At 37.7% G+C, this 18719-nt stretch overlaps 1 protein-coding gene and 1 long non-coding RNA gene across 2 annotated transcripts in view; one reads left to right on the forward strand and one right to left on the reverse strand.

The window, feature by feature from the left end:
• bcl9 (BCL9 transcription coactivator) overlaps positions 1-17663 on the reverse strand; it is a 44733-nt gene extending 27070 nt beyond the window's left edge. The window contains exons 1-2 of the mRNA XM_038306775.1: positions 17240-17663; positions 10275-10444 (exon numbers count right to left, since the gene is read on the reverse strand). The gene's annotated coding sequence lies outside the window, so the exon portion shown is untranslated. The remainder of the gene's footprint in view (positions 1-10274; positions 10445-17239) is intronic.
• Positions 16602-17057, forward strand: LOC119797625. The gene is made up of 2 exons (XR_005282606.1): positions 16602-16759; positions 16839-17057. It is a non-coding gene; the product is annotated as an uncharacterized LOC119797625 (long non-coding RNA).
• Positions 17664-18719: the final 1056 nt, after the last annotated feature.

Raw genomic sequence — 18719 nt, forward strand, 5'->3', positions numbered from 1 at the left:
TTAGCTCCGACAGAAAGTTCACAGTTTATTAAGGCAGCTGTAGTGACCCAATAGGGATAATTCAGGATTTGGCAATAAAACCTACTGCAGCTGGAAACGCATGACATCCATACGCTGTGTTCAATGGTGTCGAATTTAGCTGGTCATCCGGGTGTGGTATAAACAGAAGTGAAACACCTCTTAAAAAAAACAAAAAAAAAAAAAAAAAAAAACATTTACACAAAAACTTGAATGTATTAGGGATGCCACAGTCTAATGTCAACAAAAAAGTTTTGATATCTGTTGCTCTTGACTATTGTTGTCTGATTAATAATTTAACTTGACCAAAACGTTTCGTTCCACACGACAAAATTAGTAAAAAAAAAAAAAAAAAAGGTATGTTTGATTCATGCCGATATCGAATTGGGTATATATTGGTATTCGGTATATACTCTAAGCTGTAATTTGTAGTAATGTAAATTAAAAAGTTGTATCAGGACATTCCTAGAATGCATAACATGATCTATTTGAATTAATTTAAAATAAAAGCAACTATTATTCATAATTCTCCTATAATAAAACATACATTTGTTAATTCTGTCTTTTTCATATTAATGGATAATTTGATACATAAACTGTGCAAAACTATAGGATAAACCATAGAATATCAGCAGTTTTCAAGTTAATATGCAGAACTGTCATATCTTGTTATTTATATAATTATTCAATAATACCAGGTTCTGGGAAGCTGTGCAGTGTTTCTTTGGTGTGGACATTCATCTCGTTGGCAAGCAGAGATGGTTTCGGTCCATCACCCTTCTTTCAGTCAGCTGAACTGCAGTGCACAGTAAAATTTGGTCCCTACAGGTGGAGAAAACTCCAGGCACTCATTCTTATTCTACGTCTCATTTAAAGGATGTTTGAAGATAACCAGCTTAAGTCTGAGTATTACTTCAGTCAGTCAGTAATAATTTGGTCAGTGGTGCTTCTTTAAAAAAAACAAAAAAACAACAAGACATCAAATATGTAAAAGTTGCTTGTTAGCAGCTGGTGAGTCAAGCTGCCAATTATCTCTGAGCTGCTGTTCTTTGGGTTTAATAAGACCAAGTCATTCGTGGGTCCCTTTGAGACCAGATGAATCTTTCTGGATTTTAAGTGAAATGTCCTTCATGATTACTTAACGTCTTCTACAAGTTATAGATGCTGGAACCAGGAGGGTCTCCTGTTAAAAGGCTCATTAGGGTGAAGGGAAAATTTTCCACTGAGATAAGCAGATGTGGCGATGCAAAAAAAAGAAGAAAAAAAGAAAAGAAAAACAGGTGCCCATATAAAATACCTTCTTCTATAGAGCTTTTCCTATAGTTGCTTTGGCTGGTTTCAAACAAAAAATAAATAATCATCAAAAATAAAGGGAAACTCTGCTGCCCTCTGCAGAGACCCTGGTCTATCCTCTCTACCCTTAACGGTGCTCTCTGGTCCATGACCCCCTCCCCACTCGGTCGCTCCCACACTCCAGCCGCATTCCTGCCTCGCTCATGCTGAGAGGACGTCTCCCTCTGACTACAAGCATTGTGGGAAATCCCAACGGCAAGGTCTTTCGGGGCTGCTGAGGCAGAATGTAGAAGACATCTGTCGGTTGCTGGTCAAATATAAAGAACCTCATGGCAACACGTTAAATCTTTCTGTGCATCAAAACCAAAGAGAAGGTGAAACAGCTGGCTTCACAGCTAATAAAACCCATGAGTCACCATTCAGGTTTCTCTAAAAAGACATTCAAATTGGCAACAAGTGAAAAAAAAAACCCAGAAACATATTTTAATGAACAAAACTGCCATAAAAAGACTAATTACATAATGGATTCCATTACTCTCGCCCTTACACCACAGCGTTAGAAGTAAATTAGCTTCAAGTCAGACAATTTTTATAAACCATTTCAGTTTACACTATAGGTGTCATTCTTTAAGGATTTTAAAACCCACTGACCAAGATCTGCCTGACTAAATATACAACCGAAATGCAAAATAGACACATGCATGCCCACATGCAGCAGTGCTCTGCTGTACCAATAATGTCTGAGATGTTGTGAGGTTTATGGCTAGCACAGCTCCCATGAGTCACAGCTCATTCTGTCTGAGCTTCTTTTAGGCTCCTCCGCTTTCTGATTCACTACCTACAAAACCTGTTTACCCACAATGCTAATAAGCCGCAAATGCACCGTAAAATGTGCCATGTTTACCAGGCGAAACGTGCAATGGGACACCACTAATTCATTTTGATGTCCATTAATCCAAACAACCTATTTTCATTGTTTCTGTCTAAGCATGCCTGCGTTTCTCCGTTAAATCTTTGCACGATGGGTTTGAAAGGAAGTATGCATGCCAATAATATTTTTTATTAAGCAAGATGTTTAAAGATGCATCATGACTGCAGGAATGCCACAAATTAAATTTTACTTCTCACTACTATTAGAATGCAGAACATTTTGTGCAGATTTACTTATCCATACGCAAACCACAAGTCCAAAAGGTTCAATAGATGAGTATACTGACTTACCAAAAAAAAAAGAGAAAGCAATTTATCATACAGTTTTCCTTAAATGGCAGTTTGATTATCAGCAAATCACATTCTGAAAGAAAATTAAATTCACATTGAAGGAAAAAAGTAAAACGGTTCTCCAAGATCCACAGTGCTACAAACAGGGTAGGCTCCCTGCTCCAATCCACCTGAAAGAATGAGCTCAGGTACCTTCTCAGCTCATCATCAAGTTCTGCAGAGGGCTCATAATGAGTGATTTATTTCATTGATATGCACTGGAACAGAGATTCAGCTTAAATTACAGGGCAGTGACTGTCAAGGATCTGAAAAAGCCCAAATAAGGGAAAACAAACTTATTTCTTTAACACTGCAAAGAAAAACGGGGTGGAATCTAAAACGTATTGTCTATTCTGTCTTTTCTAGATATTTCCAACTAGTTAGATACACCATTTGCAGGTATAAATTGAATACCTAGTTCACATTGTGTAGCTTGGTACAAAACTAAGACATCCTTGTTTCTGTAGACAATGCAAATATCCTCCGCAATACATTATATCTTAAGTAATTTTTATACATATTGAAACAATATTTTAACACATATTGTGTCTTTAGTCAAATCCTTATACCAATGTTTTGTGATATTGTTTATGGACATCCTTATGTTGCTCTCTTGCTGCTATAAAGTGAATTTCCTTGATTTTGGATAAATTAAGTGGATCATCATCAATAAAGAACTTAAAGTAGTCAAACAATATATGGCATACATATGTAGCAGAATTTATCTGGTCTACATAACCTGCTGCTGGGTCATGAAAATGGAAGAAACTACTCCTTTTAGAAAAAAATATATATATATGGTTTTGTCTTCCAGAGGTTCATCAAGTGTTTTATTTTTAAATGTTAATAAAAAATAAAAGTTTAGTTTTACATGTTACTAAAGAAAAGTGGAAACATGGCTAAAATGGTTAAATTTGCTCACCTTAGCTAGCTTTATTGTCAACTCCAAAAACAGCTTCTGCTTAAGATTTTTTGTAAACCAGGTAAGAGATAAACACATAAAACGTTTCAATTCAGTTCATTTTGCTTGTTTTTAAAAATCCAATTTAAAATCCCCTTTAAAAATCCCTCAGCAGGAGGTCAAACAGGAAAGGTTTTACTTTCAAACGGCCCCTCTTTCTTCATACCAACAGACATAATGGTGTTTTGTCGTTCAGAAGACGGAAATCTTATCAATATTATACTTCCTGAACAATGTGACATATAGATTTTAAATTAATTTTAAAAAGTCAGTTTATTATGAACAAGATGATCTATGGCTCAGAATGTTATAGGATTATTTTCAAATAAATGTAAAACCTTCAGTGAAGGGATTAAATCTCTAACTAATGTTAGCTTCAAGAAAGGTTTTTCTTCTTTCTTCTGTTACAGCAACAGAAATTAATGCTTCAACTTGTTTTATGCTAGCCCAAGAGCAGCAAAGCCTGCCTAATTTACTTCTTTTTTTTCTTTTTTTCTCCACCAAGCATCCAAAGATGATAATGATCCCAGCTATAGTGGCCCATTAGCTTCTCTATCTGAGAAGAGCCCTCCTCTGGGTGCACCCCGTCTGCGTCAGAAATGTCAATCACAGCACAGAAACACGAAAGCGATAGATCCGTACACTCTGACTCAGCGGAGAACATCCCTGAGGATCTTGTAGGGGCCATCCCCACACTCAAACAAGACCCTGACCTCCTACACTAAAAGATATGAAATATAGCAACGACGGAAGGAAAGAAAACATTTAAACATGGAGGAAACACATCAGACTGGAAAGAACATTGCTAACACTATCATAAATAATACTATGAACTGAAAGGGATCAAAAGAAAATGAGAGTCACACATTGGTATACATTATTACCATTTACATGGTTAAACTGTGGTCGGTTTGGTTACTCTGTCACCTGAACGCGTTAATGCTCATCTTCTTTGTCATAACGAAGCTGGAATATACTCATATCAAGGAATCCATGCAGATTCTTCTTTTAATTACTTCAGTCGTACTTGAAGGATTAAAGTACGACTGTTGTTAGAAGATGATGCAATAATAGTAGTGCAAAAAACGTACACACGCAAATGTGTAGTAGAAGTAAACACCGACAGACATGCTAATGTTAGCCGGTGTTCTATCACAACAGCACACACTATCAGATCAGAATACATCGTTCTAATAAACACGCACGCAAAAGCACAACAGAGAATTATTACCACATTGAATTTTAGCAGCAGTGTACCGACCAGCAAAAACACCTTTATTTTAACTTTGAAAAAAGAAAATCAGCTTTGATTATACTGTTATTATGCAAAAACAGCCTGACATGATGAGTTTCAAGATGTTGTTAGAGGAGGCCTCTATAGCTAAAACAATATAAGTTACTAAGTTAAGTAAATAAGTTACTTTAGTAGTAAAAAACATGCGTGCTGGAATTTAAATTTGGTTAGATATTGTTTTCATGTATAAAATCACAAAAAACATTGGCTGTGGTTTATTTTGTGACTTTAGATTAAAACCAAGCATATGCTGATCTGACAGCGTATGCTGTTCTGACAGAACACCAGCTATAAAAAGTCCAACTCCTCCAAGGTTAATGTGGACTTTATAAACTTAATTTAAGCTTATTCCGTCTATATTAATGGGTTGTGCTGATTGATCTGGTTCAATTACATATTTAATATTTTAGGCACCTTGATGAAACAACATGATCTTTTAAACTATGATTTTTTAAACTAAGCTTTTAAATCTGAGTTGGTTAATAAGAAAACAAAGAATACATGTGAATTATTCAGTGACTTTTTTACCACAAGATTCCATATGGTCGGTATCTGTTTGTCTATGGGCTCGATCAGATCTGATCACAAAGTAATCGCTTAGTGTTGGGCCAATCGCCTACAAATTTATATCCTTTTTTTCTTTTAAACATACTGGCAGTTTAACTGGAAACCAAGTAGGGCTGGGCGATATGGACTTCAAATTTTATCAAGGTTTTTTGTGGTACTATTATCATGATGATAAAAAGGAGGATGAAAAATATTTCTTGTAGACAGTTTTTTCTCAGGTAACTGTATGGCTCCACGAATACTGCAACTGGAAACTATACAAATAAAAACAGGCTTGTTTAGGACACCAGTTACATAAATAAAGTGGGATTTATGTCACTAAATACCCCATGGTGACCACATTTAGTAATTTCCTTCAGAATTTGTCAATCCCCAACAGAAAACAAAGGTAAAAAGGGAAAAAAAAGTTCATCACATGTAGTTAATTCTAACTTATCATTTAGATGATAAATCAAAATTGTTTTATCGCTATTAACAATATAAGACAGAAAAAATACTTTTACCTCGCCACAGAAACCACCCAATATATGAATGATTTTGGGGGGGGGGGTTTAAAACAATTTTCTGAGTAAACTGCAACATAATAAAAAGAGTGATTTACAAACTTTGACATTGCTTTCGAAACAAAATCTTTTTAGTTCAATAAAAAGACCTAAAATATTCATTTTGATGAAGTGCACTAAGGTTTGGCTCTGTTGTCAGACCACAGACCTGTTGTGGAAAACTGGATGTTGCTGTTTCCAGTATACTTTGATGTTGTTTGAATGATGATTGAATTGTATTTTGGACAAAGTACGGTATTTTCCTCCGGGTAAGCCGTACCTTTAATCCAGCATTTTAATCATTGCTCTAAATCAGTCTTTCTTGGCTGTCTGTAGTGGAGCCATGTCCTTACATAGGTCGATTGTTATGGCGTTCGTAATGTTGCTCCACTGCTTTTCTGAACCTTTAGTTTCACTACCGCTGCTGGATAACTGCGTCAGACTGAAAGACCATAATAGCATACATTCATGGTATTCCGATACCAACTTTCTGCTGAGAGATAATCATGCAAACTGCAGCAATTCAAACCTTTTACAGATTGCTGCCTTAAAGCTGTTTTCTCAACTATTCTATAGTATAGCAGTGTTGTTTTTAATCAAAGATGATTAAATTATTTCATTGGTGCAGCTTTTTTCATGATTCAAAGATAATGACAAAATGAAGATTGCTACTTGAGCTAAACATGACGGGGCATGCACGTTTTTTTGTAAAGATGAGAGTTAACGAAAATATAAATGGTTGGTTTGTCAGAGATAAAAAGAGACTTAAAACATTTCTGCTTATAATGCATGAAATATTCCAGTTAAAAGCTAAACGATTTGAAAGAGTGCATCCCATTCTGTCTGTTCAAGTTTTACCCCACCAACTACTTCCTCAGCATTTGTCACTTACTACGAAAGGATCTGAGGCTGAAATATAGCATTTTAAACCTTTAGCTAATCCCCATGTGCGTTTTAATAAATTAGAACAAAAAAACGTATGTAGGTGGCAGCTAAAACAGCAGCTCTCAAGGTAACTGGTTCAAGTGCTGAGTAGAAGGGCCACCAGCCAGTTGTTTACCCAGATGTGCAGTGATTTGATGGGTATGGAGAAATTCATGCTGTATGGACTGGGCTGATTCTTCCTGCAATCAAGGCAGCAAAGGTTTAAATCTATTGTCGACAATTAGTGTAAAAGCTAGTTTAGTTTCTTTAATCCTTTGTTATTTTGATTTGCGACTACAATTTCAGAAGAGGGGTGCCAGTAAAGTAGCTTAAAAAACAAAACAAAACTATGAACTCATATTTTTGTTTTTATTTTTAATGCAATTTTATTGCTTTAACATGTTAGTATTAATTCTAATTGATGTGTCTAATCACATGATGTACATAATATGTACGTTTTAAAGATAAGAAAGCTATAATTAATGGTTTTGTTTTAACTTGTTGACATTTATATTTTTTTTTGTATACAGATAGAGAATATAATTTTTTTTCTTTTAATGAAGCTGACTAAAGGTAGACTAAAAATTGACTAAAATCATCACATACAGAAATGACTAAACTGTTGCAAAAATTAGACTTTTCAGCCAAATAAACTTAAATGATCATAAAAATCAACACTGTTTCGAAGTCGAAATCATAACTGCCCTGCATCCCAGACTAGCTCACTGAATACTGACAGGAAGAAACTGTAGATGGTTGCAGGATGCGTTGGATTTTAGTCATTCGGGTCACTTTCAGGGGCAGTCGGCAACATTTAAACACAAATCTATCCAGGCCACCTTACAGAGCCACCCACTGACCTGATAGATAATATCGTATAAGAACAGAAAGCAGCATTTACAGCAATAGCACCATTATGACAAGCTGCAAAAAGGTAAATTTAATCAGTAAAATGGTAATTTGTCTTACCAGAAGGCTGAATGGTTGAGTGATTCGTTTTCATACACACACACACACACACACACACACACACACACACACACACACACACACACACACACACACACACACACACACACACACACACACACACACACACACACACACACACACGTATTTTGAGAGCCAAAAGTTTATTCAACTATTGTCGACCAATCCAGGTAGGCAATAAAAAGCTCTACTGGATTCACTTTGTATTAGTCTTTTTCCTGCTTCACAGAGGTAGGCAGCAGCTTGACAAAGCCATGATGGCAATTATTTTACATCCAAGTAGTATGCAGTTCTTCATATATATACACAATTTCAAACAGATAATATCGGTATGGTATTGGCCGATACTGCACAGGCAGGTATTGGCCAAAAAATGGCATCGTTGCAACACTAATATATATATATATATATATATATATATACAAATTTTGTTTGCTATACTAACTGTAAGAAGTTTCCTTACAGTGTCAAACACCCAAGGAATCTAACCTGCTTACGTTTCTCTCTATAAAGTCACACAACTAAAAGGAACAATATTCAACAAGGTAAGCATATATAACTACAGACTTCAACCAAACAGAACAGATTTTTATTATATACTTAATCTTAAGAAAAAATAAATAACATTGATTAATAACAATTCTAACTATAATAAAAAAAATTGTTCTTAGCTTACCGATACAACACAACCCGCATCACAATATCACAGTAAACAAACGTTGCTTGGATGCAATATTTGGAAGGTAACAACAATTCAGGCACTGTGTGTTTACCTTAACACATCTGCTACTGAGACAGACTTCTACTTCTACTGTTCATTACACAAAAACACACCAACAAAAACACAGATTTGACTGAAGTAGGAGTGATGGGGCCATTTTGACGTTGGAAAAGACAAACCGCCATTGAAAACACAGTTTGAAGCAATCGTCTTCAGAATAGTCGACAAAAATATCTCACATCCTGTATTTCTATGATAATACAGCTTTTTTATTTTTTCAGCAATATTACTTCTTACTCTTCCATCTTTACTAAAAGCAGATAGACTACATTAATCTTCTTTTGTTTACTATAGCTTATATAGTTCGAATCTAAAACAAACAGTCAAAAGAAGGTTTTAAAAATCTGATATCATAGATACTATTTCATGGAAGTTGCTTAATGTTTATTTTACAGCTTCCAAACAAAATGAGCAAATGTGCCAACAAGCAGTGTTCTGAAACTGTGAGATCATATTTTTGTAATATGACTGTAATATTAGCAGGAGTTGAGATCTGGCAATTGTTCAGCATTATTTTTAACAACCAGCTGTATTTTTATTTGTCCTGTGGGAATCCTTTATAATTACTGCAGTATGAAGGCTCATGCGGATAAATTAAAATCGTTAATGAATTGTGAATGAACCTCTTAGTCAAAGACTCAGGTTAATGGAAAACTGATATGTTCTCTTAATGGAGCCACTTCAAAGTTTCTGAGACTACTGTAATAATGTAGCGGGGTGAAAATAAACATTTAAACAATATGAAAAAAACAGTCAGGATGGGGATTAATCCGCTGCGTAGCTCTAAACGATGCACAAATACAACCCCTCCAACATATACCTCCTCGTCAGATGCAACAAAAAACCCTGCGAGAGTTTGAATTAGGAAACCCACGAAGCAAACAAATGCATTGAAACTTGAGAAGCCAGTACTCAGAGGCAAAAATAAATCTGTTTCAGAGACATCAATATCTATTTCCCAGAGTCCTTCACCCCGCTGTGGTTTTTGGTTAACACTCTTCTTGGTAAGATAGCTGATAGATAAACGGCGAGCAGGGCGTTCTCAGGGAGAGCATCTCGACCGTGCTTTGTCCACCAGCAACACGCCCAATCACAAGAAAAAAAAAAACAGACCAAAGGCTGCCAGGATAACCTGAACCGCTGAGGAAATTCACCTTGAAACCACTCCACAGCTGAGAGATCTTCCTATCAGAATGCAGGCACCTTCTTAGATAAATGTCAAAGAGATAATGACGAGCTTCAGGAAGAGCGAGCGGCTGGCTTCTTCCTGCTGCTGCAGCCTCGGTATGCTTTCAGTTTATGGCACCAGTTGGACTTTGAAAGCAATGTTTGTTTCCATGGCAGTTGTGGTAAATGCATCAAAATAGATAATCATGTGTTTATAATTGGAAGAAGAAATACATTTTTTAACCACCTTCAAACTGAGCTTATGTTTCCCTAAAACATGAATCTATCTCATCTTTTTTTTTTTTTGCAGCAAAACTACAAGAGAAATGATCACATTAACTATTTGAAGGCACGCATTCCTGAGAACATGACAAGCATGTGCAAACAGAAAAAAAAAACTGCTGGATGAAGAGGAAAACAATAAGAATAGCAAATAAAAAAACAAGAAAACATGCAGGCAAAGTCAAGATGGGTTACCTCAGAAGCCCCCCCTGCCCTTTCAACAGGGCCTCATATGGAGAAGTGGGCCTCAGGTCCCCTGGGCACTGATGTCTGCTCTCTCCTCAACTCCTCCCAGTCAGCCGCGCAGGCTGTTGTGCAGGAACCTGGCCCTCTCAGGACAACCTACAGCCACAAGTCATTCACACCTGGAACAGAAGGGAGAGAACTTTGTTCATCTGCTGAAGCACAAACAAGGAAACGGCAAGAAAAAGCACTCCGTCGCTGGTGTTGACAAGGCCTGCAAGTAGTAAACACACTACCAGAACACAGCTGGGGTCTGTGGAGACTACAGCAACTGGGGCACTGGTTTATACCTCACTTATCGACCAGCGTGCAAGTTAGGAATCAAAACAGAGGCTTGTCCTTGCAGTATGAGAGGAAACTGTGATTCTTTTAAAGACGTTTGAGCTCGCATTATAAAGGGAAACAGCTTGAAGATAAGATAAACAAACAAATTAGCTGGTAACCAGGATTGGGTGATTTTATGCCTAATGGACCCAGACCTGCTGCAACATCGTAATCCTAAAGGGCTGGTTAGATTAAATATTCGGTAGATTATAATACTTCAAATGCTGCAGATACAATATCACATCTGACCAGATTGGTGTTTTTATGCCCAAATGTATAGATTTTTGAAGTTCAAGGCTAAAGGCCATTTATATCTTCTTGGATATAGGCGCTTCATAAATCATAAATCTAGAGGGAAACTATAATTTCTCTGCTGTTCATTCAGGGACTTACTTTAGTGCAGTCTCTTTTTAAAATATTTTCATTTTTGGTCTTTGTGAACCCTACAAAGACAAAAACGGTAAAAGCCGCCCTCCACTACCATAAGGGAGGGCTTGTCAGATCGATGGGAGGGGGAGAAGGTGCTCAAAGCTGGTTTTGGTATATATCGAGTAAACTTGATGGAGTGCAGCCACTGAGCTTTCAAACTCAGCTATTGAAGATGCTGGATGCGGAAACGTTGGCCAGTTAGCTTTGTCTACTTTCAGTCATTGTGCTTCTTTTCTGAATTAGAAAAACATAGTTTTAGGAGAAGTGCTGCATCACACACAAGATGCAACATTGTCTATCTACTAGAAATCATTGGTGACTGCTACCGGCAAAATCTTCACAGAAACAAGAAATCAGACAAACTTCTAAGGCCGGGCATACGCTGAACAAAATGTTCAATCATTGTATTCAGCCAAAGCTCAAACTGTACTATGAAATTGCAGGATTTATAAGTTCACGGCTCAATATGTGTTTGTCTTAACACTGTACGGCCCGACGCTCTGAAATCTACCTGTTCACTCCATGTCTAAAAACCACAAGTCAGACTTAGCACCGAGAGATGGGACTGGTCGGACTTGTCAATCTGGAAGAAGAAAAACTCCCTTATTTGCAGGCGCAAAGTGCGCGAGTTGTTCTGATAAATCGGCTTGTAGCTCTGATTCAGCAGCAGGATTTCACCACTAATGAATTTAAAAAATGTTTGATTTTCTCCCGACCTTACGACCTCTTGATCGGGAGGTGGTAGCGAGAGGCTAATCGCCCCTCGTTACCCCCGTATTTTTTGGACCGGGCTGAGTTTCAGCCCGGTCCAAAAAATTCTTCCTCGACTGGAGAATGGGTAAAAAATAGCGAACCATGTAATGTATGCCCGGCTTAATGCCAATGTCATACAGGAGAGTCGCTCTTGTAATCATTTGTGCTTCCTTACCTGCTTTCACAACTAATAACTTTGTAATGTAGGGTAATGTTAATATGTGACCTAAATGAATTATATCTACCAGCAGGAGGTTGCTTGGATTTAGTTTGCATTGATAAGGGATCATTTTTAATCACACTTATCTGATCTAAACATAGATCAGTACCAAACAAATGGGAGAAGGACATTTACAAAGTTTAGAGAAAATATTATAGAATTAAATGTATGAAATTTGCACTTTTTGCAAAAGTTATTCTTAAAATACATAAAAGTACTTAGCTTAAAATTAAAAGAAATAAATTGACATGCAAGTGTTTAAATTTTGGGATAAGAAGCGATTTGGTTGTGGGTATGAGGTGAAAAGATTGAGGGGAAAAAATGGCAATGTGTGGGAACGAAGTGGACAAAATGAGCAGGAGTTTCACAGCTACCGAAGAAACCAGGGTCCTCTAACAGGAAGCGTTGCAATTCAGGCTCAGCAAACACAGAACCTACTTAGAAGGTGGCTTTGGACCAGACAATGAACCCTAGACCATCTGGTGGTGGTCCTTTCACTCTGAATTGGAGCACTAGGTCAAAAGGCAGTTTGAAGTGCCATGGCTTTTCCTGGTCAACACCAAGTTCCCACTTTCTTTGAGTTTACATGTTATTGCCAATATAGACTTTCAGTTTCTGCCTAGCAATGATATCTGGTAAAGGAAGCGATGGCTACAGGTTTATCCCAATTACGTGTCAAAGCGTATGTCCATAAACTTGATCCTTTCATTTAAATTAAAAAAAGCAAATCAAGATGCCTGCTGTTGGTTGATGCGTTTACAGACCGGGAATGGGAGGCCCTCTGATTTTGTGAAGTCAAAACCAGCCTAAGACCAATCAGAGCTGATCAGGGGAACATTGGCCAAATCGTATCACAGATGGGTTGAACAGTGCAAGTTATGCTACCATCAGCAAGGGAGGGACTGTCATTTCACTGCCGGCCCTAAATAACAGCTTTTTATTTGCTGCTTTAGATTAGGAGATTTCAAATGAGGGAAATATCATTGATAGTCTACTCTTCTAAGGTAAGCCGAATGCTGTTTTGTTTCATATTATCTGTGGCCAATTTTGTGGAGGAAAATATGCTTTAGAATATAGAAAATGACCTTATCGCCACATAAAAGGGTCTTAAAGTTGTTCATACTTTTTGAAACGCAACAGCCTTAGTTATTTACCTACACATTTGATTCCTCTTGTTTGAAAGCACATTATTGCTAATTAAAGCAAAGTATTTTTTAAACAATGACTTTATTTTTTATTTTGATACAGCAATCTCTATTTTAGACTCATCACATTGGTGTACCGGTAATTAGAAAACTATTTCCTTGTCTTCTGAGAAAATGTTGTACAATCTGCTCCAGGTTCCAATTTATACACATAGGGCCGGATCTATCAAAGGTTTGCGTGTATTAAAACGTGAGCTATTTCACTGCGCACGCTAAAAAATGTACAAACTGATCTATCAACAGCGTGCTAAAAGGATTTGGTCTTTAAAACGTGCTAAATAGCGCCTCTTATCCATTTAGTACTTTTTCTGCAATGAATATGCAATATGGGGCGTTTACACGCTAAAGTGCGTCTTGTGGGAGGAGAACATGCAAATATATTAATTTAGCACTCGCAAAGTGATTTATTAAACCTGAAAGCAATTTTGCTAACGGTATCTGACTCTATATTTAACACGTTTCAAAAGAAGGTGCAAATGGTCTGTATGCGTAATCGCGCACACATGGCAGCGGTTATTGTCGCAAGAAGGAGACATCGAAATAAAGCAAGGAGACGCAGAGAGCGCATTTTTTCACTCCGTGTGAATATTTTTGCAATGAACGAGGAAACGATCATCAAAACATATAGTTTATCCAGCATATTGCCATTTTGGAGCTGTTGGGGGAACTCCGAATGGATTTGGAGCCAGCCACAAGGAGGACCCACGCAATACCAGATATCACAAAACTCCTTGCAACATTGCACTTTTTTGCATCTGGGTCATTCCAGCGTACGGTTGCAGCGAGAGCTGGGATCTCCCAATCTCGTTTTTTCAGAAGTGCTGTCCGACGGGGTCGGGGTTCTCCCCCTGCGCCTGTGGAGCAACATGCCAAATGCTGCGGGGATCTCATCCACAGTCACAGGCCAATACATAACACCTGTTTTTTTTTTTTTTTTTTTACTGCAGCACATACCACCTTAGGGAATAAAGGTTGCCAATTTATAAAATATATATATATATATATATATATATATATATATATATATATATATATATATATATATATATATTTACTTATTTATTTTTTTTGTTGGGGGTCACTGTAAGATTTAAATTTCTTAATGCACTAGTTTGTACAGACTACAAACTACTTTGCCGCAAACCACAAAACGCGCAAAACCATCATTTAAATAGGGCGTCTCCAACAGTTTTGCACCTTCCACCAGTTACGCAATCGCTCTTGTTAAATCACCCGCAAACCATGGTCCAGCCCCTTGCGCAAAATTCCAGTTTGCGAGCGCAAATTACTGCACGCAAAATTGGATCTTGATAAATCTGGCCCATAGTATTAATATTGAAATACAAAATAAGTATTTAGTTGAATTTTATTCAATTACAAAAAAGGTGGATCAAAGTAGATAGATAAATATACAGATGTCAGAATCTAAATAGATAGTTAAAGATATTAAATGCTTTGAGGAAATATCCAATATATATTTTCCAATATTAGGGTAACAACTTTTCACATTTTATAACATGAAAAAATGGGACATGCGGTCAAGTTTTAAAACACTTAATTAACACCTAAACATTTTACCTGGAAATATTTTCATGGCCTTATGTGCAGGAAAAAAAAGCCATTGTATAAGTGCACGGGTTGTTTGATCCATAACTTTTTTTAAAAAGTAGCCAAAATAGCTGGTGTTTTAAATTCAACGGCAAATTATAACATCTGCCTCTTAACCTTTGTGTGATTTTCTTATTTTTTGGCTTAAGTTGACTGGTGTGTTTATAGAACTGAAAACGGTGAGTTTCTAGTTTTGACGCATGTAACAAATACAAAAAAGGTTTGAGTGTCAGCTTTCAACCTTCCAATTTAGAGAAAATTGGCTAAATCTTGTCTCCGGCAGGCTGACCACTAGTTTTATGAAGCAACTTTTCAGATCTTTTCAAACACATACGAAAGAGGATTAGGGCCACTGTAAAAATAAAAAATAAAAAAAGTTTACTGATTATCAAATAATATTTCAGTTTAATATGGGGAAAAAAGTCAGAATTACGACTTTAATCTTAGAATTTTGACTTTAATCTCAGAATTCTTATTTTAATCTCGGCATTGTAACTTTAATCTCCGAATTTATCTTCATGTAGATGGGCACCATGAAGGAAGAGATGTGTGAGCACCCAGTTTTACTGACACAGAAGATGTGAGTTGTTTGTGAGGACCAGTAACACATTGGTGGAAAATGACAGAATTAGGTGACTTTTTACGTGCCCGAGGGGTCCCTGGTGATGCTATTTCATTAATGGAAGAGCAGAAGGTGATTAAAACAAAAGAGCTAGTTTAGTCTCTAAAACAGACATGGCTACGGCTTGATGCTAACATGTTTGTTAGCTGTCAAAAACAGTCAGAATTCTGAGATTAAAGTCATAATTCTGAAAAAAGTCAGAATTCAGACTTTTTTTCTCAGAATTCAGACTTTTTTTGTTCCTCAGAACTCAGACTTTAATCTCAGAATTTTGGATCTTTATGTAGATGGGCCCTATAAAGGGAGAGATGTGTGAGCACCCAGCTTTACTGACACTGAAGATGTGAGTTGTTTGTGAGGGCCAGTAACACATTGGTGGAAAATGACGGAATTAGGCAACTTTTTACGTGCCCGAGGGGTCCCCAGAGAGGCTATTTCATTAATGGAAGAGCAGAAGGTGATTAAAACAAGAGAGCTGGTTTCTAAAATAGACATGGCTACAGCTTGATGCTAAAATGCTTGTTAGCTGTCAGAATTCAGAAAAAAAGTCAGAATTCTGACCTTTTTCTCAGAACTATGGATCTTTATGTAGATGGGCCCTATAAAGGAAGAGATGTGTGAGCACTCAGTCTTACTGACAAAGATGTGAGTTGTTTGTGAGGTCCAGTAACACATTGGTGGAAAATGAGGGAATTAGGCAACTTTTTACATGCCTGGTGAAGCTATTTCATTAATGGAAGAGCAGAAGGTGATTAAACAAGAGAGCTAGTTTATTCTCTAAAACAGACATGGCTACAGCTTGATGCTAACATGTTTGTTAGCTGTCAGAATTCAGTAAGAATTCTGAGATTAAAGTCAGAATTCTGACTTTTATTCCTCATATTATACTGAAATAAAATGTAAAAATCAGTTCACTTTTTTAGTTTTTCAATGGCCCTAATCCTCTACCATAAATACATATTAGGAAGTATTCAAAACTTATCTTCTATATGAAATACGCAAACTAACAAAGGACCTGTAGATTATTCTCCCACTAAAAGGGTCAAGTTAAACAAGATCAGAAGTCATTCTTCGTCACAATCCAACCAAGATAACACAGGACAATGCCACAAGTTGCTAACAAACAGGCCCTAATCTGGGAAGTCCTTAAAAAAAGCTCTACACCTCCAAACCTCTGCAACTAAACCCCCCTGAACACAACAACTGCAGGGACTCTGAAGCCTTCCCCCCTCTGCTCAAATCTCAGCGCCTCACTGGACAACTCTTGGCGGACAAAGTTATTCCATGGCGCTTAAAACTCCAGGAACTTTTTTTTTTTCCCTTTTTCCTAAAAGAAGTTGTTCCTGTTTCGCCAGAGAAGTGGTGGAGGTGCGGGGGGAAGGGAGGACTTCAGCGCTCGCATTCATGGAGCCTCTCGGCCAGCGCAAACAAAGTCTTCCCCCGAAGAGGGAGGCAGTGGACGGCTGATGAGAGCCAGAACAAACGGCAACACACACAAAAACTGAAAAAATACCTCCTAAATGATTCTCCTGTGGGGATAATAAAAAGACAACTCAAAGCCCGCCTTGGGTAAACGTTCCTTTTTTCTTTTTTTTGTATCCCCCCTCCAAGTTGTGTTCAGCTCCGTTAACAATATAACAATTAAATCGCCCAGCAGATGATAGGGGCTGGCCGACAAAAATCACAAACCGGGGCCTGTAATCTCGTTACGCGTTTATAAATCATATAAAACACATTTCAGATGAAAATACAATACCGACGGCGTGGAGCTCCTGAAGAATGCAGAACATGCATGCTGCATTGTGTCCCTTTTTTTCCATTTTCACGAAGCTCGGGCGGTCCTCCGCTGTGATAATGGGGGTAAAAACCAACGTTTCTCCGCGGGTTTCACACCACGCCGAAAACATCTTGAATAATCCGCTTCTGTTGCGCCGCAAAAACCGTCATTTGCGAGCCGAGAAAAAAAAAAGAAAGAGTAAGAGAAGGGAGGGAGGTCGCCGTGTGAGCGAGGCCAAGACGCGACGTGTGGGTTTAGCTAGCCAGCCAGTCAGCAGCTCCAGTCACCCTTCAGGGGGTGGTGGTGGAGGTGGAGGGGGGCAGAGGCAGGGAAGAGCGGATACCGGAGTGTGATGTCCCCGGGAGGAGGACCCGCGTGCGCCCGTTGCCAGGAGGCGAGAGCCGCGGCGGCGAGACTCTCCAGCTGCAACGAGAACAAAAACAAGGGAAACACTCACCTGGAATGTTAGCTCAGGTTCCGGTTTCCTTCACTTCATACCGCGAACATTATCAAATCACAACATTATCACGGTAACATTGTGAAACGGGAATATTCCTCGCCTCCGCTTTCCACTGGCCCTACTCCATTACATCCCAGTCAACATTTCCTGCCGTGCCCCCCCCTCCGTTCCTAAGAGATGGTTCAGTCCAATTCTAAGTAGCAATTCTAGGTCAGGTCTGTGTGTACCAGTGAGAATGTTACTGTCGGACAGCAGCAAATGTCCACGTTCATGTGACACATTAACAGAGATGGCAAAAGTACTCACTTTCCGTACTTGAGTAAAAGTACAGATACTTGCGTTAAAAATACTCTGGTAAAAGTGGAAGTAGCTACTGATTAAACTTCTTTACTCAAGTAAAAGTAACAAAGTACAGGCTTGTAAATTTACTTAAAGTATAAAAGTAAAAGTAGAAACCACTTTTTTCATTTAAATGGATGTCTGCCAATAGGACTAGATCTCTGTTATGTTCATTTTCAATCATCTCGTCGTCCATGCTACTATGCTAACGCCAACGCCACCAAGCTGCAATGATTTGCCGCCAATGAATACCACCGAATCTGTCGATTCATCTTGTAGTGGTGCGTCAAATGCAATGTAGATTCCCATCCAATTAGATTGAATTTGGTATTGATGACGTGAAAAATAATAACGGTAACTCCATTGAAATGATTCAAAACTAAAGTAACGAGCCAATTTTTTTAAATGTAAGGAGTAGAAAGTACAGATATTTGTGTAAAAATGTAAGGAGTAGAAGTAAAAAGTCACCATAAAAATTAGTAGCAAAGTAAAGTAAAAATATCAGAAAAATCTACTTGAGTACAGTAATGAAGTATTTGTACTTCGTTACTTCCCATCTCTGCACATTAAACACTCGAAGACTAATCATCTGCTTGTGTTTTTGATTGGGACAATATTTGTGATAATCTAACTCAAACTTACTATAAGAATGAAGGTGGG

The sequence above is a fragment of the Cyprinodon tularosa genome, unplaced genomic scaffold, assembly GCF_016077235.1.
Source record: "Cyprinodon tularosa strain WSP-4 unplaced genomic scaffold, ASM1607723v1 ctg590, whole genome shotgun sequence".
In the NCBI taxonomy this organism is placed as follows: Eukaryota; Metazoa; Chordata; class Actinopteri; order Cyprinodontiformes; family Cyprinodontidae; genus Cyprinodon; species Cyprinodon tularosa.